This window comes from Bombyx mori, chromosome 18, assembly GCF_030269925.1.
Source record: "Bombyx mori chromosome 18, ASM3026992v2".
NCBI classification, from domain to species: Eukaryota; Metazoa; Arthropoda; class Insecta; order Lepidoptera; family Bombycidae; genus Bombyx; species Bombyx mori.
This window is the reverse complement of record NC_085124.1, coordinates 1,245,049-1,271,537: the sequence shown is the minus strand read 5'-3', so window position 1 is coordinate 1,271,537 and position 26,489 is coordinate 1,245,049. Positions and strand designations below refer to the sequence as shown.

General features: G+C 37.1%; 1 non-coding gene across 1 annotated transcript; it reads left to right on the top strand.

Annotated features, from left to right (window-relative positions):
• The first annotated feature begins 2,302 nt into the window (after positions 1–2,302).
• Mir2729 (microRNA mir-2729) lies at positions 2,303–2,401 on the top strand. Its single transcript, NR_107287.1, has one exon. It is a non-coding gene; the product is annotated as a microRNA mir-2729 (primary transcript).
• The last annotated feature ends 24,088 nt before the right edge of the window (positions 2,402–26,489 follow it).

Genomic DNA, 26,489 nt, shown 5'->3' with positions numbered 1-26,489 from the left:
ACCGATTTGAAAAATTATTTTTCCATTAGAAGCCGACATTGTCCCTGATGAACATAGGCTACTTTTTTTTTTTTATTTTTTATTTTTTTTTTTTGGTTTCATGTGTGTTTTAATGTTTCCGAAGCGAAGCGAGGGCGGGTCGCTAGTCAATTTATAAACGCACTGATTTAAAACATCAGAATTCAATGATAGCAGTTAAAATATATTAATAAAGAAGAAAATAATGTTGATGTATCTGTCTATCTGTATAGTTCTTATATTCTATAACTTCTCATTAGTTCAGGAATATATAAACGATTCCAAAGGAAACCTTTGAAGTGTCTATTATTTCAAAAAAAGCTTTATCTAAAAAGCCTTCATTAATAATGAATTTAAATTCTTCCATGTCTCAACTAGCGACATCTGTCAGCACGATGCTCTTGAATTTTTAAAGCATTAACAGTAAGAACAGAGAATTTATCTTCACTTAAAAAATAAAACAAATCAACCCTTATAAATAATTCCGTGGTAATAAACAAGTACACCGAGGGACTAATTAAAGGAATTTTAAATTAATTCGAACCGAAAATGACATTTGTTCGGGCGCCATTTCGCAAAATGGCGGCGTGTTGTAAAATGCGAGGGAATTTACGAATACTGGCTTTGTTAAATTTATTACGGGACAAATTAACGGGTGTGTTTATATTTTTTTTTGTTTCGTGAATATTAGTGAGCACTGCAGCTAATTAAAATTTATTCGTGGCTTTAGCCTGTAGCATCACCCTCGTGGACTACACTTTTTATTGCATGGGTGGAACCTCTGGCCCAGCAGTGAGATTAAAAATAGCTTACACTCTTTATGACTAGCTCGATGATGCAGTAATTACCGCCTCTGATTGTTGCGCCGAGGGTCGTGGGTTTAATTCCCAGATCGGGCAAACATTCGTGTGATACATAGGTTTGTTTGCTCTTTATCTGGTTGTTTATTATCTATATAATATCATCATCATCATTATCCTGCCCTTCTCCCAGTTACCTGGGGTTGGCGCAACAACACGTTGGTTGAAGTCGTCGTGGCCTAAAGGATAAGACGTCCGGTGCATTCGTGTTGAAGCGATGCACCGGTGTTCGAATCCCGCAGGCGGGTACCAATTTTTCTAATGAAATACGTACTCAACAAATGTTCACGATTGACTTCCACGGTGAAGGAATAACATCGTGTAATAAAAACCAAACCCGCAAAATTATAATTTGCGTAATCACTGGTGGTAGGACCTCTTGTGAGTCCGCACGGGTAGGTACCACCACCCCGCCTATTTCCGCCGTGAAGCAGTAATGCGTTTCGGTTCGAAGGGTGGGGTAGCCGTTGTAACTATACTGAGACCTTAGAACTTATATCTCGAGGTGGGTGGCGCATTTACGTTGTAGATGTCTATGGGCTCCAGTAACCACTTAACACCAGGTGGGCTGTGAGCTCGTCCATCCATCTAAGCAATAAAAAAAAAAAAAAAAAAATGTTTTCTCCTTCCATACTCTTCTATCATATACCATTTATTCGCTCACTCCCCTCTTACCCATATCGTCTTTCACGCAATCCATTCATTTTTTCTTAGGTCTAGCCCTTCCTCTATACCCTTCCACATTCATAGTTAACGTTTTCTTACCAACCTCATTTTCATTTCGTCTCATCACAGACATGTCCATACCATCCTAAACGCGCACTTCTCAGCTTCTCTGTCACAGGTGCCACTTTCAGACTTCCTCTAACCTTTCCAGTGTTGAATGTCATCATATTCATTCCGTATTCTATCCATTCTCGTTACTCCACACATCCATTGCAACATTCGCATCTCTGCTGCATGCAATCGCCTTTCATCTTTCATTATCTATATAATCTGTACATATATTATATATCTAAACGTATATATTATATAAATGAAGCTCTCTTGCCCCTTCATTGCATTTAAATTTCCCGCAAATTAGCTACGACTATCATAATAGTATTATCTATGGTGGAGCTAAGTTCATTCTATAATGAGAATTGCTCTCTGGCTTTGTACATTCAAAAAGATAACGTACTTTCTTAAAAAATTTAAAAACTTGCAGATTTAAAAAAAGGTCTAAATATTGAAGCAATAGCTTTCAATGTTGTTTCTCTTTGCAGGATCGATAATAATAATAATTGAAGATAAGTTAATAAAATAATTCTTCTTCCTATTCGTACACTCTTGACAGAGTGGTCGTGGTCATGCATCAGTCGGATCCTGCGATACCGATGCTCTCGCGATGCGACGCCATGTGGCACGATGTTTCGCAGAGTGAGAGCAAGCATTTATGCTGGAGTGAGTAACAGATTTTATGAGGTCGGTCCATCGTGTTGGAGATCGTCCGCGTGATCTTTTGCCCTCGACTTTCCCTTGCACCACCAACCGCTCAATGGAGTCCTCATTACGAGTGATGTGCCCGAAGAATTTGAGGATTCGTAATTGGACTGTTGACGATAGTCTCTCCTTGATGTTGAGCTCTTTCAGGATCGAAATGTTGGTACGGTGCGCGGTCCACGGAATTCTGAGGAGACGTCTCCAACACCACATTTCTAGTGCGTCGATCTTACGACGGTCTTGCATCCTCAGCGTCCACGTCTCAGCCCCATACAGAAAGATTGGAAAGACCAGGCATCTCATTAACCGAACTTTTGTATTTTTGGTTATTCTGCGGTCTCTCCAAATCTTTGTTAGCCTCTCAACTGAGGATCTTGTCACGGCGCAACGTCTTCGGATCTCATCTTCGCAGCCTCCAGCGTTGGTGATAGTGGAGCCTAGATATACATAGCTATTAACTACCTCGCATCCCGCTATATGTTGGACTTCCGGTTGGTTGATGTTAGCACGATCTACGATCATCATTTTGGTCTTATCACGATTGATCGCAAGTCCAAAATCCAACGCTGTAGTCTCCAGCCGGCGAAGAAGCACCTCGATTTCGTCTCTGGTTGACGCCAAGAGGGTAGTATCATCGGCGTATCTCAAGTTTGATATTTTCCGACCACCAACGGATATTCCTTTATCCCAATCTTCAAGAACTATCCGCATTATATACTCTGTGTATATATTAAATAAAAGAGGAGATAGTATGCAGCCCTGCCTAACGCCTGCCTGTGTGCTGAAGCGTTCGGAGTCAATACTGTCAACACGAACAGCGGCCGTGCCATTTTCGTACAGACGTCTGATGGTGTGTACAAGATGTTGCGGTACACCCATTTCCGTCAGTACCAACCACAGCTTCCACCACTTGACGGTATCAAAAGCCTTTCGGAAATCCACGAAGCACACATATAGGCTAATATTAAATTCTCTGGCCTTTTCTACAATTTGCCGCATTACGAGTAGTTGCTCTCTTGTGCCTCGACCTTTTACAAAACCTGCTTGCTCGGGGGCGATCTCTCGGGACAAGTAACCTTGGAGCCTCGTGTTAATTATGTGCAGCATGACTTTACTGGCGTGGGATACGAGAGAAATTAGTCTGTAGTTATTGCACTTCTTCGTTGATCCCTTTTTGTGAAGTGGAATGAATATCGAATGTGACCAATCGCTCGGCCAAACTCCAGTGACCCAAATTCGACAACAGATGATGTGCAGTATATCCACTCCGATTTCCCCCATGGCTTTTATTGTCTCGATGGGGATTTCATCAAAACCTACAGCCTTATTCCGTTTAAGGTGGATGATAGCTGCTCGCACCTCGTCCTTTAAAGGCATCGGCTCCAGTTCCGAGGGTTCACTGTAGGTCATTGAGATCCTTGTTGTGGTGTCAGTAAACAGAGACTTGCAATAGTCTTTCCAAGCACTAACAATCTTTTTGATCTCAGTGACAGTATCTCCAGACGCATTCTCAATAGCCCAAGTCTTTGGCTTAAATTGACGAGTTATAAGTCTGATTTTCATGTGTAAATCTTTTGTTTCAAAATTTTGAGAATGCCTTTCAACCTCTTCACATATTGATTGTAGCGCTGTGTTTCGGTCACGACGGCAAGCAGCCTGTATGGCGGAGCTCATGACGTTCAACTCCTGCATTCTGGCACCGCCAGCCTTAAGCTCTCTACGCTTCTCAATTAAGTCCCAGGTCTCGGTAGACATCCAATGCTGCCTTTTCTTGGATTTCTTTTTGGGCTGTGATTCGTGCACGATATCTTTTATAAATAAAATAATAATAATAATAAATAACTCTTTGCAGAGCAACAACTTGTTTTTATGTTTCATTAACAAAACATTACATATATGTATGTATGTCAGTTTCTGGCACCCATAATACATGGAATCCTAATTTAGGGCCTCGTTTATTTTTTGTTATTATATTATTATTTTTTATTATTTTCCGGGATTTCTGGTTCCTAAATATTTTTATACAGAATCGGTTAAGTATTTTTTTGTCGTGATAAAGTTTCAGATAGTACGGCTACTTTCGTGTATGTAATATTAGTATGAATTTATACTAAAAGCCTGTCCGGTTGTTAATCTGAAGTTATGTGAAAGCTATGCAACACCTGCATCCCACTAACTGGGATTCCAAAAATTATATCGTATTGTATGGATGTAATTATCTTAGTGTGTTGGTTAGTTAGTTTACTTCCACGGTGAAGGAATAGCATCGTGTAATAAAATAAAAACCCGAAAAAATATAAATTGCGTGTGGGCTTGTGAGTCCGCACGGGCAGGTACCCTGCCTATTTTTGCCGTGAAGCAGTAATGCCTTTCGGTTTGAAGGGTGGGGCAGCCGCTGTAACTATACTTGAGACCTTAGAACTCATGTCTCAAGGTGGGTGACTGCATTTACCTTGTAAATATCTATGGGCTTCTATAGCCACTTGTCATTAGGTGGACCGTGAGTTCTTCTACCCATATAAGTAATAAAAAAAAGTCTACAAGAAATTGTTTGTCTAAATCAATAACAAAGTCAAAACTATTTGATTAAACATAATTACTTTAATGAAATAGTACAGCATCGTATATATTTTATGAGTACTAGTGGTCACCCAGCAGCCGAAATTCGAACATAAGTACTAATTTTAATTATAAGTTTGAACATTATTATGATTATATTGCCAAACACTTTATTTCCATAATTACAGATTCTGCCGATACTACACTATAGACAATTAATATTAAAGACAAACAATATTAATCTATTCTCAATTTGACCACAGACTTTAAACAATAATTATAATAAAAGTTTGACAGTAAACAAAAGAGTTTTTTATTTATTTATTTTTTATTGCTTAGATGAGTGGACGAGCTCACAGCCCTCCTGGTGCTAAGCGGTTACTGGAGCCCATAGACATCTACAACGTAAATGCGCCACCCACCTTGAGATATAAGTTAAGGTCTCAAATATAGTTACAACGGCTGCCCCACCCTTTAAACCGAAACGCAATACTGCTTCACGGCAGAAATAAGCAACCAGAATAGTATGTAACTGAGAAGCCAATAATTTATTTTGATCACCTTACAGTCTATATCCTAAGGCGAAAAATTCGCTTCACAAAAGTAATTAGTAATTAAACAATAATACTAAACGTCCCCTAAATACATAATAAGCAAACAAGACAACGACTTCGTAAAAAGCGCACCCTTATCAGCGACTGTCAGATACACAATGACACGAGTAATCGAATTAATTATCTGTTTAAAGCATTCTACTGAAGATGGTACAGAGATGTTGGCAGCAAAAACGGATGCCTGCTCATTGCTGTGTATGTTGGCAAAGCAAAATCGTAATTAGTAGCCGAACTAGGCGTGTTAGCTAAATTAAATAACAATTTTATGGTTTTATTTCTTCTAGACGATTTGGAAACAATTTAAGAGAAGAGATAACGTTAAATGTTCTCGGAAAAGCACATCATCATCAGCCTTTATCTGCCCACTGCTGGACATAGGCCTTCCCCAATGCCTTCCACATAATGCGGTCCTCCGCCTTCCGCATCCAACGACTTCCCGCCGTGCGCACTAAGTCGTCAGTCCACCTGGTTGGAGGACGCCCCACGCTCCTTGTACCCATCCGTGGCCTCCATTCGAGGACTTTCCTCCCCCACCTGGCGTCGCTGGCTCGACAGATGTGACCGGCCCATTACCACTTCAGCCTGCTAACTTTGAGAGCTATGTCGTCGAATAGCACATAATAGTACTCAACAAATGTTCACGATTGACTTCCACGGTGAAGGAATAACATCGTGTAATAAAAATCAAACCCGAAAAATTATAATTTGCGTAATTACTGGCGGTAGGACCTCTTGTGAGTCCGCGTGGGTAGGTACCATCACCCTACCTATTTCTGCCGTGAAACAGTAATGCGTTTGGAGGGTGGGGCAGCCGTTGTAACTATACTGAGACCTTAGAACTTGTATCTCAAGGTGGGTGGCGCATTTACGTTATAGATGTCTATGGGCTCTAGTAACCACTTAACACCAGGTGGGATGTGAGCTCGTCCACCCATATAAAAAAAACAACCTAGCATAATCTAATCTTCTACAAATGAATCTTAATGCTTAAAATTATTCAAATAGATATGTAGGGTTAGTGGAAAACAAAATCTCCTATTTGTCTTCATTCGACCCGGTGAATTGTGTAAAGGCTGGCAGAAGTGAGTTACTCGGAACAGCTCCGAAGGTAAATTGAATTTGACCAAGCTGCGTCACGTTATGTTTTATGAAAAAAACTGTATTACAGCTAAGATTTACAAACTTGAGAGAATCGGGTTAGGACCTTTCTTCGGCTTGGAAAGAAATCTTTATTTATTAGTTATGAACTGCTTAATCTCACGGTTGGTTTTATTCTACGAAGACTGTATATTGTCATTTTCATAGCCAAACGAGCATTTATTGAACCTGATGGAGAGCCAAATAAACCAGGGGAACTAAAAAAGGGGACCTCAACGAGTGCACAAGAAAGGCTGTGGCACGCGAAGACTGGCGACGTCTTGTGAAGCGCAGCACCACCCGAACTGATGACCACGACCAGTCTGCCAAGAGTGCAAACGACTGAGAAGAGAAGAAGACGGAGAGTGGTCACCGCTGCTCATGAACGTCAGTAATGCCAGGGGCACAACTGAGCCACGTTTCGGATACTTTTCACAACGTTTAGCATAGATATTATTAATGACTAGCCATACTCGCCCGCTTCGCTGGGCATTTGAAATTAACATTATTATTTATTGTCATTATTATTATTAGGGAGTCCAACACTCATATAAATATTAGCCTATCCATTAAGTACATGTATTTTCTGCATGGATACAAAGTTTCAAGTCAATCGGATGCATGGTTCAGTAGTTATAACGGAACATCCGTAAAAACCACTGTAGATTTATATATTAGTGTAGATTGGATACAAACGCGAGATCTTTAACATCTTTGGTTCGTTAATGGATGACAAGAGTAAATCGTGAATGCTGACCGTCGCTAAGTTTTTTAAATTTTTGTTTCCAGTGAATATATCATAATATATTTCACTTAAAATTAGTTAACATTGGAAAGATCGTGGTTAGTTCATGGGATGAAAAAATATTTCTCACTTTAAAAAAATGGAAGCAAGGAAGCTACAGTAAATAACATTATTAAAAGATCAAAGATGAAAATCTACCGCCATTTTCTTTAGAATCCACACTACAGAACACCTAAGATCCGATGAATTCAATGCAGATCCCGGAATTAATGGGTAAGAGGGCGGGAGCGCCTCTTAAACATGTCCTCAAGCATTCCAGACCATTAGTCTCAGCTGCCAATATCTAAAGAGATTATGCCGTTTTCGCCTATACCTTCTAAGAAATAAAGGTGACATTGAAATACTATTATACATGACATTTTTGAAATGTTAATCATTTTTCTACTTTATAATAGAATTAGTAAGTAGGCTTATATTTTTGGTAGGGCGTATTGTGAGCCTGCAAGGGAAGGGATTGTCATCCTGTCTATTTTGCAGTGCCAAACTGTCATGAGGTCATTTTGTACATAAAGCAATATTGTACACAGTCATAGGAGATTTGGACCTCACGTATATTCGGTGATTGAAATAAAAAGGAGATAATTCTATCTTGTTACTGTTAAAAGGTGAGTTTTTCCATTTTTATATTTTTAATATTTTATTGTAAAGATGACTGGCGAGCTATCGACCCATCTGGTGCTAAGTGGTCATCGGAGCCCATAAACAAAAACGACGTAAATGCTGCCACCCATCTTAGAGCATGAGTCCTAAGTCTACGTTTTTCTGCTCCACCCTTGAAACCGAAACGCATTAGTGGTTCACGGCAGAAACAGGCAGGGTGGTGGTACCTACCTATGCGGGCTCACCACCGGTAATTACGCAAATTCAAAAGTTTTTTTGGGGGTTTGATTTTTATTTCAAGATATTCTTCCTTCAGTGTAGAATTCATTCGTGAGAATTTGTTAAGTACGTATTTCGTGTGAAAAGGGGCTGCATGTTTGCGGGATTCATATATTGGGATAGTCACATCACTCGATAAGTGTCTTTGTGTCTTGATCCCAGGGTTGAAGTTACAAACAAAAACAAGGAAATGTATATCACATTAAAACTCAATAAGCGCCCAAACTTATAGCTTTTAAACTCACACGGCGCGGTGCCCTAACGAAAAATAGATTAACTAACTTCATCAATCAAAGTGAAGTTCAAGGGACTAGGTAAAATTCAGCACCCAGTACGACATTGCTACTTGCTGACTTATTGACCGAATGCTGTTTAGCATTCACGCCTCGTAGTTGACCCTGTCACTTTTCTGGGAGGAAACTTTAATATATTTGTATTAGTCTCTCTAGTGGGTTCCACATTACGTACCAGTTTCTTTTTTGGCCGCTTTTACCTTCTGTATTATTTCTGTGAAGGTCGTATGTATTAAATCTTTATTAAGTACCACTCAAAGCCTAAAACGACACACGTCTAGCCTGCATTAATATGTAAGTGTGAAGTTTTTACTTCTATATGATCACTGGTTTTTAAAAATGATGTTGAAAATGAGTGCTCTGAGGAGTTGTTTGAGATGATACCGGTATCTCGTTTTTACCATCGCACCGCCCGCTACCGGAGTAGAGTTCATCCATACTACCTGGAGCCACTGCGGTCATCCACAGTGCGTTTCCAGAGGTCTTTTTTGCCACGTACCATCCGGCTATGGAATGAGCTCACCTCCACGGTGTTTCCCGAGCGCTATGACATGTCCTTCTTCAAACGACGCTTGTGGAGAGTATTAAGCGGTAAGCAGCGGCTTGGCTCTACCCCTGGCATTGCTGAGGTCCATGGGCGACGGTAACCACTCACCATCAGGTGGGCCGTATGCTCGTCTGCCTACAAGGGCAATAAAAAAAATATATATATTTGCAACAGCTGTTCTATTTTATAGATAAGTCAAATGAATTTTAGGTAAAGTTAAAGATTATTTATTCTATCAGTGAGAAATTTTGGAGCTGCTATGAACCTAATAGGATGAGCTATTGAATATCCGGAGTATAACCCTTGACTTTACTAGCAATTGTAAGGCCAAATTCGATTTGGTGGAATCAGTTATTCGGATTGCATGAGAATCTAGATTTTTACAACGTACTTATTACGAGACTTACACTATTGGAAAACGATTTGCTATATTGAATTTTGGATAATATGTAAGTAATTTATGGTCTTTAACATATGCAAATGTTATATTAACCATTATCAAGAATCGATAAATTTATAATAGGGCTGAAGAAGAAAGCACTTCAGAATCAAACCTCGTATCCTCTTTATGATATGGATGGACCTGAATTATTTAGGGATATTGGTTACTGATAAAAACATCGAAGCGAAGAAAAGCTTCAATTTCAATAAACGATAAAGTTATGAAAATAAGCTTTTAAAAATTACGTGAGATATAAAGATACTCGAAACTATTTATATAACTTCCGTAGACAATGGCACACCAAAATATAAAACATGCTAACTGTTTTCATCAGTTAGTCCAAGTCTTGGTGAAACTGGCAAGACCTACGGGCCACCAGTTATCCTTCCTTCCTAAGAAAAATTTGATTTCGTGATTCGATACAAAAAGGTATTTTAAATTTTATGCAGATTTCATGTTGAATTTATTTAAACCATGCTACCGAAAAGGGTTGGCACAACAACGTCATGCATGACAAGTTGTAATCAAGTCAAGAATAGATTACGTAGTAGAAGACTATACTTTGGTTTAATTTGGTTTAAAACCACTTGTTTAAACTAAATATAGAACCGAAAATATATAAATCATTTCCTATACAAGCGGTGTAACACTTTTTTAGCTTCAAAATAGATAATAATCGAAGAGAAAATAAAAAGTCTAGTTCTTCCTTTTACTTTTAATATCTCTCTAGCTGTACTTCATCGTAATAATAATTAAATCAATGAAGACAAATCGCAAGTAAATGAAACTAAAATGTAAATCAATGTGGTAAAAAACCAGCACAAAAAATGCAGTGGATTGTCAGGAGCAGTTCGTTTTGACTTTACTCAAGCACAATACGACGGCTAATGATTCAATTTGTCACGGCTTAAGATGTCGAATTAAATATTCTATCAGGGAGCAATCGTGACATGCTTACCGATCGCTATAGAGATGTTAGCCTTTCGCTTGATTGCTTACAACTTTTGGGAATATCGAAAGGGTTATTTTCAACAAAGGGACGTCTCTTTGCGAAATGACTGATTCGCTAGAATTCTTTGGATCTCTAAATTTAAGAGTATTGGTAACACCTTCTTGTGTTGCTTAGAACCTTTTTGTGCTGTCTAAAAGTGAAGGGTTCCCTTTCCTTTCAGATAAACTAGCATCCCATTTGGCTCCATTTTAACCAAAATCTGAACATTTTGAGCATTGGCTTGGAACAATGGTTGTTATACTCTTCAAGCGCATGAGTGCTCTGGTAGAAATACAGAAGTTTGCCTAGGCTTCGAAGGATATCTGTGGGCTGATGATACCCACTGCATGCTGTCAATAAGTTTTTGGTTTTTGTAGATGAGTCACGATCCACCTGTTATTAACTGGTACCATAACGGCTCTCATATCTTCTAAACTGACACGTTTGTCTGTATACTTTGCAGTAGATATAAGAACGATAGTGATATCCACCCATTTATTCTTAGAGTACTTTTATTGTACCATGATTTGTTCTTTGCTGAAGTTTTTTGTAAACCCATGATAGAAAAGTTATTTTGCAATTATGCTACAATTGGTTGATTTTTAAAATGATCCTCTGTGTTATTAATATACACATATTAATGAACTTAACATAGACTATTACTATAACCAGATAATATCCGGTGTTAAAGAATTACTAAAACAGTCTCGTCCAGACAAGAGGTAAGATTTTTATGGGCAACAAAAGTTGAAAATGTAGTAATCTTCTAATTTTATCTAAGATATATGTAATGTGGATACTTAATTTCAGCTTAAAAGTGCCAAGAAAGAATACCTTAATTATATTATATGTATTATGGGATTCCATAGGTTTATGTTAGGACACTACATCAGAACGTGTCAATTTAATTTCACGCGTGGCCAATGGTGATAAAATTCAAATTTGATTGCCACTGGGTTTTATTGTGCCGTATTTACGATACCCCATGTACCCAGGGCTGTCAAAATATTTCTAGATCAATCGGCTAAGATATGGTCAGCTTGGTCAAAAGGAAATTCATTTTACTCTCTGTTTTAGTTCGAAAATTGTGCTGCGAAGGAACCATATTTAAGTGTCTTCTTCTTCTTTCTTCCTTATTACACTCTGCTGGGGTGTAGGGATTGAATTCTCAAATATATTAAGTATATAATCTATGGATTGAATCAAATACTTCCATTTACATCAGTCTTGGGTAGTCTGTTTTAACTCCTGTCATGCCTAAGACGCCCAGCTCCTGCTCCATCGAGCGACACTAAGTTGTTCTGGGAAGGCTTCTCTTCCTTTTGCCAGACAGATCAGGATAGGACTCTTTCAGATCAGTGCTCTCTTGGATAGGTGGGTATCGGACTTTCTTAATATGTGTGCAATCCAATACCGCTTCCGCGTAAGGACTTCTTTTCTCCATTGGTGTTTGCTTATGATATTTAATGGTTTTCAACTTATTTAATGGTGATATTTAAGTGCACTTTAGGTTATTAATAAGGATCTCTATAACCCCGTCGAAAATCTGTTGGTTAGCGATGATTACAGGAGAAATAAATGTAGCTTTAATTCCCAGTGGGTCATTGTAAAGACGTCGGGTATTCAATATGTTGTATAAATACATATTTGTCCTTCTAGTACACAAACTTACTGGTAGTAGGACGTCTTTTGAGTCTGGACGGATAGATACCACCACCCTTCCTACTTCTGCCTTGAAGCAGTAATGCGTTTCGGTTTGAAGGATGGGGAAGTCGTCGTGTTGTTATAACTGAAAACTTAAAACTCTTGTCTGAAGGTGGATGGCATGTACGTTGTAGTTGTCTATGGGCTCCGGTAACCATGTAACACCAGGTGGGCTGTGAGCCTGTCCAAACATGTAAGCGATAAAAAAATGAACGGAAAACATATGAGCTCTAAACTGTTAAATTAGGAGCATTCAAATTAAAGTGTTTATTTATTTCAATTTCCTCGACGTAGACTCAATATTATATTCCAATTTTGAGGGAATTTTTCAATTGGTTCATGGCATGATGCGGACTATCCCACTTCTAAACAGCGACGTGCGATTTACGTTATTTGGCATTATTATTTTAGCAATGTCTTTTTTCTTTTTATTACCCTTGTAGGCAAATGAGCATACGGCCCATTTAATAGTGAGTGGTTACCGTCGCCCATGGACTTCAAGCTGAGCCAAGCCTATGCCTAGCGAGCAAACCGCTGCCTACCTGTCTATATTAAAGCTTCTCTGACAGGTGCTGTCGTGAGCTAATCTACCCTTCTACGCAAATAATCGTATGCCTTTACAAAAGCATTCTAAGTGGATTCGTTCAAAAAACTATCAACGTAATTAACGCTCGTCTAGAAATCTGTTTGTGCAAAAGACGTGAGCTTTCTATATTAGATTATAATATTATTGTTTTCGCTGTGTTAGCTCCGAGACCTCATAAATCATATGTGATAGCATCAGTTCTAAGTTTGGCCCTATCAAGAACATGAGTTAGATTTGAAACTGTTTATCTAGTAGTTTCAACTTTCCAAAAGCTTGTTCTGAAGGTTTATGATTGATAAGGTATTCAGGGTGAGTCCTTCCATGTTTTGGCAAGCTTAGAAAAAATTGAGACTAATTATTTTTACACGATTTATATTAGCTTCACTTGTATGTTTGTATGTTTGTAACTGACTCCTTTAGACGCGATTTTGACACACTTTAAACGGCCAGATTTCATTCAAACTTTGTAGATTTATCGAGGACCGATGACAATACACTAATTTGATAAGATTATTCCATTATTCAATTTGCAAAATAAGATTTTTGCCAATTTATATAATTTTTATCGAAAGTCAATAAAGCAGGAATTGATGTTATAGTACTTAATAGTTTTAAAAATACGCTTTTATAGACAGTTTAACTAAAAAATGAAAAATAAATAATTGTTTAAAAAAAACTAAAAAACACGCTTTATATATTTATATAAGCATGGGGTGCTTCTTAAGATATTATTGAAATAATAATTCTTCTACTCATATCTGTCAGAAAAAATATTTATAACTAATAACACCGTGCACCCCACGCTTTTTTTACAATAAAATATATTTTACACTATTTTCAATTTAAATTTATTAAAATTTAATTTCTATTTTTTAGTTGAATTTTATGTATATAAAGCGTGTTTTTTTATTTTTTAAACTATTATTTATTCCCTTCGTAATGAGTGTTCCACATTTAAAGGCTTCAAATTTTAATATAGAATTTCCTTAAGTTCAACCTGTACGACACGCGAGCACTCGCGAAACTAGTAGACTCAGATCTGGTGTATAAACCTAAAATATTTTTAGAATGAAATTCCTTATGGGACGATGCGGAGGGGTACCCTAACCGGGAAAAAACGTCCGTAACGTAAGATTTTTATTATTTATGTATAGTCTTAGTATGATGGCTATACAGTGTCTAATGCATAGCGCCTACGCGATGACGGTTATTATTATAATTCATATAAATAGCGGTTTCTTTGTATATTTCTATTTTTTTAATTCATTAATAATAATAAATAAATTAAAGTTGATAACTTTGTAAAGTAGTCTTTTTTTATCAATAAAAAAAATCATAATAAAAGATGTATACCCGAATAATTATTTTCTTTATACCTCGAAGAGAACTTAAAATTAATATTTTTATAATAAGGAACTTCGTTCCTATCCGGTGTCCCACGACACTACACATCTTTTTTATTTATTAAATCAAAATGCAAGGTAGTTTAATAACCTAAAAGTACATATTATTATCCGCAACCTGCTTCGTCAGATCATAGAAATTGGTGTATAAACTATATTTCATTAGAATACTGATTGTGGCCGTGAAACTAATCCGGAGAGTACAATTGTTGATCTATGAAAATCGAAAGAAAAAAAAATACTCCAAAAGTATAAACGCATTTCTATTTTGACAGCGTCAACCCTATTGACGGCCTGTTGACAGTAAAATTACGGCGGCCACTAAACGACAATACGGGGTATAAATTATCGCGGCGAATGCGTCACGATTTATTTTGATTTATTTTACCTCCTGGTTTATGGGCTGTGGGAATCACGGGCAGAAATTACATGCTTAATGCTTTGCTTGTTATTCTTAATGACTTTGCTGAATATTGTTGTCTTTTTCACGAAATCGGGTAGTCGTAAAAAGGAATACAAAGTTTTTGCTTCACGTATTAATATATAGATAAAATGTCGTAAACGAGATTCAGGCATCTGTCAAATATCTTGTATTCTATGATGGCTACCGTCACACAGTCATCTGAAATGTCATACATAAAGTAAGTTAGACCAAGATCGCTACGGACATTATTCCACGCAGAGCGCTTACTCCGCAAATATTCCTGGTCCTTTGACGATTAACAGTTTTACGCAAAGCTTTAAAAAGCGGCTTTGTTTTTTCTAAAAACCTTTGATGATAAAAGGATAACGCGAGCCCTCGAACGCGTTGTGCTTTCGCGTTTTCTTTTTGCTTAATCTGTAGCTTATTTAATTCAAATATAAGTTGCGTACTTATTAATTTCAAGGTATGCTATTTATCGTGGCACATTTGAAGTCGTCATGGTCTAAACGATAAGATGCCGGGTTTCGTACTAAGCGATGCAATTGTAATTAAGTTCAAGTCGCGCAGTCAGTTCCAATAACGAAATCAAATCAAATCAAATCAAAACATTTTTATTAAACATAAATGAAAGTACATACTTGTTGAACGTCAAAAGAACTACCGCCAATTCACAAAAACTAGCCTCCGTCCTGAGAAGAATTGGCAAGAAACTCAGCGGGCATGTTTTTTTTTTTTTTTTAGTGTTAGATTATTTTTTTAATATTAGATTTTTTTTAAATATTCATTTTTACATGAGTGATGTTAAAAGTAAGTAAAGTAAGTAAAAGATTTAAATGAATAGTGTGTATTTTATACCTTTAAACGAGCAATTCTTGTATATTAATATATATATAATCTGAATCTCGGAAACGGCTCCAACGATTTTCATAAAATTTAGTATACAGGGGATTTCGGGGGCGATAAATCGATCTAGCTACGATTTATTTTCAGAAAATGTTGTTTTATTCGTGTTTTCAATAATCAACTTTATCGATAATCAACTTTATGACTCTTCCCGACATCTATTGGCGAATAATAATACTATTTTTACTGCTTTTAAAGACATAACAAGATGGCGTTATAAAAAAAAACCCGAGCAAAGTTCGGTCATCATCTAGTTACGAATTAAATGGCAAAAAAAAATCTTTTGTAATTACTAAATAATTGAGGCAGACCTCAAGTTGTGATATCTAGTAACTATTTAAGACTAAATAATTGAGGCAGACCTCAAGTTGTGATGTCTAAGGGATCCAATAACTATTTAAGACTAAATAACAGCCGTTGAAATTGCACCCAGCCTCGAAAACCAAAGGTCTATCTTAAGCTATCTTTACTGGTGGTAGAACCTTTTGTGTATCCGCACGAGGTAGGTATCACCTAATGGCCTATTTCAGCCGTGAAGCAGTAATACGTTTCGGTTTGAATGGTGGAGTAGCCGTTGTAACTGTACTGAGACTTTAGACCGTCATCAACTTTGGGACGTGAATTCGAAGTTTTGATTGCGCTGTATCTGTCAACAGATGCCCGTATAGCTTCAAAGTAACATGTCGCTGTCTGTTTGACTACGTGTTTCATGCCCATCACTCATCCGTGTGTGAGAGACTCACTCATAGTGCTTAGGATCCTCATTTGATCTTCTTTCCAACTAGTCTAGTTCCTCTAGATCCGTTCATTAGTAGTAGGACACATTGTGAAGTCGGACGGGTACGTACCAACGTTTTCACTAATGTTATGGGTCATGAGCTAATTTGCCAATCTAAGTAAATAAACTTACAACTTAACCTAAACATTCTAAGCAGAAATGAATTCACGAACTACCTAGTGATATCATTAACTCTGCCTAATGCTGCTTTTTACTAAAGACGGTTAGCTAAGTTCATTTATGTTCCGGTTTGAGGTAAGGACATTAATTATCAACGCAACGTATTTTTATTTTATTTTATTTTTCCTACCTATGCTGATAGCCTTGAGGGGCTATTTCAGCTTCGCCATAACGTGTGTAGGTGAACTCACGGGGCTCAAACCGGAGTGTTGCTAACACTGACCCTAGCAAGAGCAGTGCTTCGCAGAATCTACCACTGGATCGGAAACGCGACCCACTGAGAAGATCCGACGAGAAACTCAGTGGGCTGTGTCTATGGGTTAATTCGCTCGTCGAGCCCTTCGTACGCAACGTAACGCAAGATGTAAAGTTGTTTTATATTTTTTTGGGAATCTTACTTTCTTAAAGTTCACAATAAAAAAAGATACAGCAAATAAAACCAGTTTCCCTTCATAATATCGGTACATGAATAAAAAAATGTATCAATGTAGCTCTGTAATTGTGTCTGCTGGCTGTTATCGATCGAACAGATTTATACGGGAAATTTTATAAATATTTTTCTGGGTAACGTCCTAGGTGTGTTATACGATTTGTAACGAAATACTTTGTTATATACGGATGTGCTAGCTATCTATATATTAATGCGTGAAGCAAAAAATTTGTAGCCCTTTTTACGAAAATTGCCTGGACGGAGGAGTATGAAATTTCCCACACTTATATAGAATATAGAAAAGAAGTGCACAATGCTAATATTTTTTTTAAATAATGCATTAATAATACATTAAATCAATAAAAAAAACATTACACACATTACCATGTATTTGACACACATACATATTATATATCTACTATTATCTACTATACTATACTACTATACTCTTTGTTTACTGTTTTTGCATAAAGTCTGTGGTCAAATGGAAAATAGATTAATATTGTTTATCTTTAATTTTTGTTAATTAATATTTGTCTATAGTGTAGTCTTGGCGAAAGCTGTGATTATAGAAATATAATAATCTTTGACAATAGAATTATAATAATGTTCGAACTTCTAATTTCAATTAATTATAGTCGAATTTCGACTACCAAGGGACCACTAGTAAAAATAAATCTATCAAAAGTGTGAATCGCAATTTTAATCTCATTAAGCATTGCATGTACAAATTCAGTCACAGTTAATTTTGGATCATTGATCCAACGAACAAACATGATCCTGTGGAAATGTTCCCACTTTGTACCCCCTTATGAGCGGGAAGCTCTTGTTTTATCTTATCCCGGATTTTAGAGAATTCACTAACACTTCCCGGACCCTTCACCTTCGGAATCTTTTGTGTAATTCCCTTGTCCTTTACTTCCCATCTCCAAATATCGTCCACATGAATCGTAGGGCTCCCGAGTACCGAAATGCCTCATGAGGATCACAAGGAAATTTCTAAGCTAACGTCTAAAAACTTTTGGTATTAATTGTATTTTCTCCATGGTCTTACTCCAAAACTATTTGTTTTATCTTCAGTTCTTCTCTAGTTGTTTCTACATTACATGGTAACTGATACTCGTAATAAAGCTCACTACAAAATACTATTTTGCTGGTCCAATAATATAATTTGTGATTTCTATACCACAGATTTTGCGTTCGATAGAAGCCAGTGTTGAAGAAAATTAATATTTGTAATTCCTATGTAGATGAGTTTGTTCCTATCATATTCCTTTAGTATTCTGTCTAACTCTTCCTCCAATTCCTGTCTTGAATGCCGATAGTTTGATTAGTTGGTTATGGCTATGATGATTGATATGCGCCATCTAACGACTATTACATATTGCGTGCTTGCTTGTTCTTGGTAGACAAGTTAGTATTCTATCTATCCGATTAACTTGAAATTCAGTACAGTTGTTGGCAGGTGTCGCTCAAGTGGTTTGAGAAAATTACTAAATTACATTAGCGAGGGTTAAATTGTCATCGAATTTCACTAGTCTAGGTAATTTAAATCAAAAATGAACGTTTCCTTTCCGCCTTAATCCTAAGCCGTCCCTCCGATTTTGAGGAAAGTTAAAGCAGTGCGATAAGTATTTCGCGGACTGTTTCAACAAGTGATTTTTTTATCCTATTGAAGCTAATAGCCTTGAGAAGCTATTTCAGCGTAACAATTACTAGTAGGTGAGCTCAAGGGGCTCAAACCTGACGACGTTGCTAACACGAATCCTAGCAAGAGCCGAGCTTCGCAGAATCTACCACCAGATCGGAAACGCGACCCACTGAGAAGATCCGGCGAGAAACTCAGTGGGTTGTGGCTGAGGGTTAATTTACTCGTCAAGCCCTTCGTCGCAAGTGACGGGTTCGACGAGAACGATGACCGGTGCTTGAGGTACCTAAAAGCACCGTTAGTGAATCGGGAAGATCCGTAATGACGTGTTTTGGGCAACGTCGAATGCTTTTCATTCTGTCCGCAGGATCGGGAATGTCAACAAGTGAACATTATGTACCTATTTATATTCCAATAGGCGAGTAGATGAGCTCCTAACCCACCTATTATTTTTATTGCCCTTGTAGCCAGACGAGCATACGGACCACCTGATGGTGAGTGGTTGCCGTCGCCCATGGACGTCAGCAATGTCAGGGGCAGAACCAAGCCGTTGCTTACCGGAAAGTGCTCTCCACAAGTTTCGTTTGAAGAAGGATATTTTTTTTTATTTTTTTTTATTTATTGCTTAGATGGATTTTTATTGCTTTTTTTTATTATTATGTTATTATGTCATAGCACTCGGAGTGAAGCAGTTTACGTGGCGATAGTCACTATGTTAATCGCAGCGTGTCCGGGTTCCATTTCAAGAAATCAATAATGTTCATAATAGATATGTAAGTATTTTTAGTTATCTACGAATAAACAAAATACGAATCTTACCATATGTCTTCACATGGATGCGACTTACCTGTAATAAATAAAACACAATTAGAAAATTTAAAAATTCGCACTTTCAGTTTTGGGATTTTTATATGCAACCTGCCTACAAAGAATATTGCGGTATTTTGGTCATGTTGCACGCAAGGATACCATAAATTTGAAACGCCTTTTGGAGACCGGGTAAAATCGAGGGGAAAAGGCCTAGGGGTAGAGGTCCCAAACGATGGTCGGACCAAATAGCGGAGGAACTGAAAATACCTGTCAGCGATGCACTCCACCAAGCTACAGAACAGGGTCTATGGAGACAGCTGGTTGACGGAATCAAACGGAGTCACGATCCTCAGCAATGAGGGACCGATTGAAGAGTGAGAGAGATACGCCCGGTACACTTGTACTGACTATGCAGTGCACTTAATACTGAAACTATTAGAATATTTAAGCAAATACTCATCTATCATGCGTTGATGCACTTGTATATAAACCAACATTTAAAAAAAAAGATGTGTGGTGTCGTGGGACACCGGATAGGAACGAAATTCCTTATTATAAAAATATTAATTTTAAGTTCTATTCGAGGTATAAAGAAAATAAAACTGGAGGTTTCGCAACAACCTACGGTCATTCGGTAACGTGCGAACTTATTGTGGTTCACTTCATTCACGGTTGTTTGCATAAGAGTTAGTGTATTGCGCAAACGAACGCTCTGAGATCGTGGTCAATGAATGATAAAAAAATATGTTATTTTTTGTACGTTATTACAAAGTTAAGTCGTACACCGTGTGCATTACTAATAAAAATTTTACGTTACGGACGTTTTTTCCCGGTCAGGGTACCCCTTCGCATCGTCCCATAAGTAACTTTGTTCCAAAACTGTAAATAAACTGTTAACCTACTGCATACACGAACAACTGTGACAACCCACCATCAACTAGTGAGTATAATGTTCTTTTATATACCTACTAAGGAAATAAAATGGAAGGAAGTCGCTTCCGGAGCTGGAACGAGGTAGAAATGATCTTAAGGTTATAAACAGACACTGTATTATACTTAACAACGAGTTCCAAAAATTAATTAACATTTCACGCCCGATCCAATGCGCAGGGTAGATATGAATTAATTGCACCATAAAGTTAGTCGTTAACGCGTTCCCATAAAGCTGAATTTCGTTTGACGATGTCGTTTTTATTAAGTATTCATAATAAAATTTTGTCAGCTACTCCCTGTACGTGGGTGAAGCGTTAAATTTTATTGTATTGTTTGTAGAACACGGAAGGAGCATACGTCATTTCCGTATTAGGGTCCCGTATTAAGCATTTCCAGTCATGGTTTGACCCGGCAGACTTCGTAGTGCCTCAATCGATAAATAAAAGACCTAAGCTTTTGTATAAAATAAACATAAAACAAACAAAAGGAATCCGTCCGACGGGGGAAACATTAAAGGAAAAACAAAATTCTTATTTTTATTTAATTTCGAGCAATTTCATATTTATTTAACTTTTAAACCTTCTCTGGACTTCCACAAATAATTCAAGATCAAAATTAGCCAAATCGGTCCAGCCGTTCTCGAGCTTTAGCGAAACTAACGAACAGCAATTCATTTTTATATATACTTATATAGATAGATAGATTCATAATAAAATTTTGTCAGCTACTCCCTGTACGTAGGTGAAGCGTTAAATTTTATTGTATTGTTTGTAGAACACGGAAGGAGCATACGTCATTTTCGTATTAGGGTTCTGTATTAGGCATTTCGAGTCATGGTTGGTTCTTGTTATTTTATAAATGTAAAGAAAAAAAAGACGTGTGGCATTCGGGGACTGCCGCGGTAAAGCTATTGCAAAGCATTTTTTGTCAACTTATGCAATTACAATTAGACAATAATAATTTAATATTAAAACAATAATAAAAATAAGACCACGCCATATTTATAAACATTAACAATAGCAACACATTAACTGTTCCCTTCACACTCCTAAGCTAGACCGCGCGAGAGAGAGATGGGCAGACTTTTCATGATGCTCATGCAGTGCGAGGTCACGCCGCGGGCTTATTCACAAACACTACACCAGCGCAACGTGTGAATGTGTTGAACGTGAGCTACATAGTAGGCGTTGTGGGGGTGTCAGGTTATTTTCGTTACGGAATTTCTTGATTCAGTCGCCGCGCTCAAGGCCCGCGATAGAAGCTATGCAATAGCTTAAAAAAACCTTTAGTATTTGAAACCTTTAAAACTCTTTAGTTTACAAAAACGATTATATTACAGAAAACACAATTATGTATTTTAGTGTTAATTCTTTCTGGAGTATTCCATATCATTATAAGACAGAATTTAAAGTGCTTAATCTCTTTTTAAATTAATATATTAAATAGTGTTATTATACAATGTAACTCTGAACTATTCTGTCTAAGAACAATAATTTCAACTAAAGGGTTTTAAAGGTTTTAAATACTAATAGTTCACAACTAGAAAAGATATTTACCATTTAGTTTTGTACAAGGACGTTGTGTCAAAGTATTATTTGAAGAGTTATTTGAGTGTAGCTTTTTCTTTTATTTTTTATCATCGAACAGTAAACTTGGGTAACGTTTAAGCATTACTATACAGTTCTACTAGTGAGGCAGTTATGATATCTATAGGCTCTGGTGACAGAAGGCTGACTGTGAGGTCATTCACCCGTCCACGCAATATAAAAGTAACTTGTGGCTATATTCAGGCGTTAAAGGTCTCGTTGTTAGGTCCATTCGGTTTTTGGGAATCACTACATAGTATAAAATAAAGTCGCTTTCTCTGTCCCTATATCCCTATGTATGCTTAAATCTTTAAAACTACGCAACGGATTTTGATGTGGTTTTTTTAATAGATAGAGTGATTGAAGAGAAAGGTTTATATGTATAACTAGCTGACTAGACAGACTTCGTAGTGCCTTAATCGATAAATAAAAAAATAAAAGACCTAAACTTTTGTATTAATATATGTTTTAAAATAAACTTAAAACAAACAAAAGGAATTCGTCCGACGGGGGACACATCAAAGGAAAAACAAAATTTTTATTTTTATTTAATTCCGAGCATTTTTATATTTATTTAAACCTTTTAAACCTTCCCTGGACTTCCACGAATAATTCAAGACCAAAATTAGCCAAATCGGTCCAGCCGTTCTCGAGTTTTAGCAAGACTAACGAACAGCAATTCATTTTTATATATATAGATAGATAACATCCATTAAATAGTGGAGAAATCAATAATAAATTACAGTTTCCGAAGCGGAGCGAGGGCGGGTCGCTAGTGGATTAATAAACGCACAACCAAACCAAAGGAAGATCGTAAAAATGCATGAATCTAATGTCTACCTAGCTACAGCGCAGATTAAATTTTAGCCAACGCATAGCAGAGAAGACGTAAAAATTTAATACAATACCAAAGTTTCCGTGGCGAAACAAATCGCCGGAAGTTTCGCATCAACACAAATATTAAAGGGGAATTCAAATTGAAAAAGTTGCCGAGTGAAGAATGTACAAATAAAAGTTACAGCGATTTTGAGACGAACGAGATTGTAGCATGAGACAACGTCTCACGGATATCCACGAGGCGCACGAGTTGCGAACTTTTGCACTTTGGCATTCGTGTGAATACTTATAAGCTGTTTTTTTTCCTGAATGAGAAATATCATTGAGTTTGTTTTTTGAGAGGTTGTTTTGTGCGATTTTACGATTATGGTTTTTCGTGGCATATTTTGCAACATTCTTGAATGTATTAAATCAGTTTTTCCATTGCATTGTTGTATTAACGTAAATGCGCCACCCACCTTGAGATATAAGTGCTAAGGTCTAGTTACAACGGCTACCGACCCTTCAAACCGAAACGCATTACTGCTTTACGCCGGAAATAGGCAGGGTGGTGGTACCTACCCGTGCGGATTTACAACAGGTCCTACGTCCTACGAATATTTTACGTCATTCTCCTACGAAATTTTGTTACCCTTATCCGGAATAGAGTTGTCGTTTATAAATGTTAATTATTTTGATATTTATCACTAGCTTCAGTGCAGTTTCGTGACGGTTGGGATATATCAGGCAAAGATTCAGATTGTTAGATTACACAAATAGATTAACGATGATATTGATTACTTTAAAAAGAGTTTCATAGGCGAATGCTTTTTTATTACCGTCATTCCTCAAAACTTGACTCTTATATAGAGTAAGTAATGGAGGTAGAACAATAGTGGGTCCGTATTATTTGATATCAAAAACTTTGGTCTTTATTTTTAGAGCTGGCATGACTCCATACATAATTAGCCTGTATCTCTCCACTGCTGGATGTAGGCTTCTCCCGTAGTCTGCCACAATGAACTGTCCTCCGCCTTCTACATTGAATCTTTTCCAGCATATCGCCGCAAGTCATCGGTTCACCAGGCAGGGCTCGCCCAACGCTGCGCTTACCGGTACGTTGTCTCCAGTCCAGACTCCACATGCCATGATGCGATTCTATACTCAATTTATTTATTCCTCGTAATTTCTAGCCTAGCCTCGCGTATTTTAAAAACTTACCGTATTCACCGAAATGACAGTTTAAATGCCATATTAAATACGGGAATTGTCAATTTGTCAGCTACGGCAGGGGGCACGTCAACACCGCAGTGACACGAAGCTTGGCACTCGACATTTGTTCCGATTCACGCTGGGTTGTGTGATTTGATACTAAGGGCTGCGGGATTTTACTTTATTATTATTTTTTTGCCATCACAGGATGCTGCGATTGCTGATCTTGAGTGGTCAGTTTTCTGGTGTCGATCGCTTCACTACATAGTATAAAACAAAGTCGCTTTCTCTGTCCCTATGTATGCTTAAATCTTTAAAACTACGCAACGGATTTTGATGCGGGTTTTTTTAATAGATAGAGTGATTAAAGAGAAAGGTTTATATGTATAATAACATCCATTAAATATTGGAGAAATCAATAATAAATTATAGTTTCCGAAGCAAAGCGAGGGCGGGTTGCTAGTAAGATTCTAAATCCCGTTTGGAAGAGATCAAACGACTGAGCTGGTCGCAGCAAAAATGATATCTGGTTAGACACATAGTTTAAAAGTACTTATTATCTTTAAGACGAGCGTAATTCAACAATTTTGTTCAGTTTATAAAAACCATGTATGTGTTTGTTTGCCTTTAGATTTAACGGCCGTCTGGTGTAGTGGTAAGTGACATGGTCACTACACCAGAGGGTCGCGGGTTCGAATCCCACCAAGGGAAGATGTCTTTTCCAGGGTTATGGATGCATATTAAATATATGTATGTGTATAATAAAAATCTTACATTTGTTTCTGTTATCTGGTACCTGTAACAAGTTCTTTACGAACTTGTCACGGGACCAGTTAACGTTGCGTGATTGTTAGTTAATTAAATTTTAGGTTAAAGTTAAACTAGATTTAAAGCTACTGTATTACTTAAAATAAATCCACATTGTTATAACATGTAGAAGCGTGCACTATTGCAGTGGTAAGCATATAAAAAGTCCGTGCAAAGTTTTGTTGCATAATATTTAGAAAATATTTTCCTCGGCAGGGTTTACTGCTCTACAAAACATATGCAAACAGCCTTCCATATTATAAGCATTCATACGTGAACTCACAGAGACTTCAGGAAATACTGTTTAGATACTTATTTCGGAGGTAGCCCTGTGAATAGCACCGAAGCAATAACTGCGGGCTTCAGCAATAACTGTCAGCTTCAACTCGCTCAATTAAATAAACGTACACAAAACTTGTCATATCTACTTATATATATATTAATACGTGAAGCAAAAACTTTGTATCCCTTTTTACGGAAATTGCGCGGACGGAGGAGTATGAAATTTTCCACACTTATAGAGAATATAGAGAAGAAGTGCACAATGCTAATATTTTTTTTTTAAATAATGCATAAACGATACATTAAATCAATAAAGAAAACATTACACACACTACATACCGTGTATTTGACGCACACACGCATGCATACTATTTATTGTCAAACTTTTGTTCTTGACGTCTGTGGTCAAATTGAGAATAGATTAAATATTGTTTGTCTTTAGTAATATTTTTTTATAGTGTAGCCTTGGCGAAATTTGTAATTATAGAAGTATAAAATACAATCGTGATAGTGTACAAACTTACAATTCCAATTAATTATAGTCGAATTTAAACTACTGCGGGACCTCTAGTTATTTTGGTAATAAATGACAAGTAAGTAAAATATTCAGTTTTACTTTTTAATATATGTATGTATATACTTGAGGCCTCAGAACTTATATCTCAAGGTGGGTGGTGCATTTACGTTGTAGATGTCTTTGGGCTTCAGTAACCACTTAAAACCAGGTGGGCTGTGAGCTCGTCCACCCATCTAAGCTATTAAAAAGATGTGTGGTGTCGTGGTACACCGGATAGGAACGAAGTTCCTTATTATAAAAATATTAATTTTAAGTTCTATTCGAGGTATAAAGAAAATAATTATTCGGGTATACATTTTTTATTATGATTTGTTTATTGATAAAAGTAAAAATAAAACTACTTACTTAAATATGTTATTACAAAGTTAAATCGTACACTGTGTGCATTACATTAGTAATGCACACAGTAACGTAAGATTTTTATTAAAAAATCTTACGTTACGGACGTTTTTTCCCGGTTAGGGTACCCCTCCGCATCGTCCCGTAAGGAACTTTGTTCCAAAAAAAAATGACGCTCTGAAAAATCTAAGAGAAGAAGACAAGATGGGAATGGACAATTAACAACATCGACCAGACTCTGTAAAATTTCATCAGTAGATTTCACTAGAAATTTGCCACAGAGGACCGCACCACTTATTTCCAAGTGCAGATGCTAAGTCGTGCTCACGCATAAATTGAGTGTCCGAATAATGAAGTTGCCATTTGAGTTTCGCTAGAATAATGACTTTTCTTCAATGCCCGATGGGTTCGTGGTAGAAATATTTACGACAACGATCCTAACTA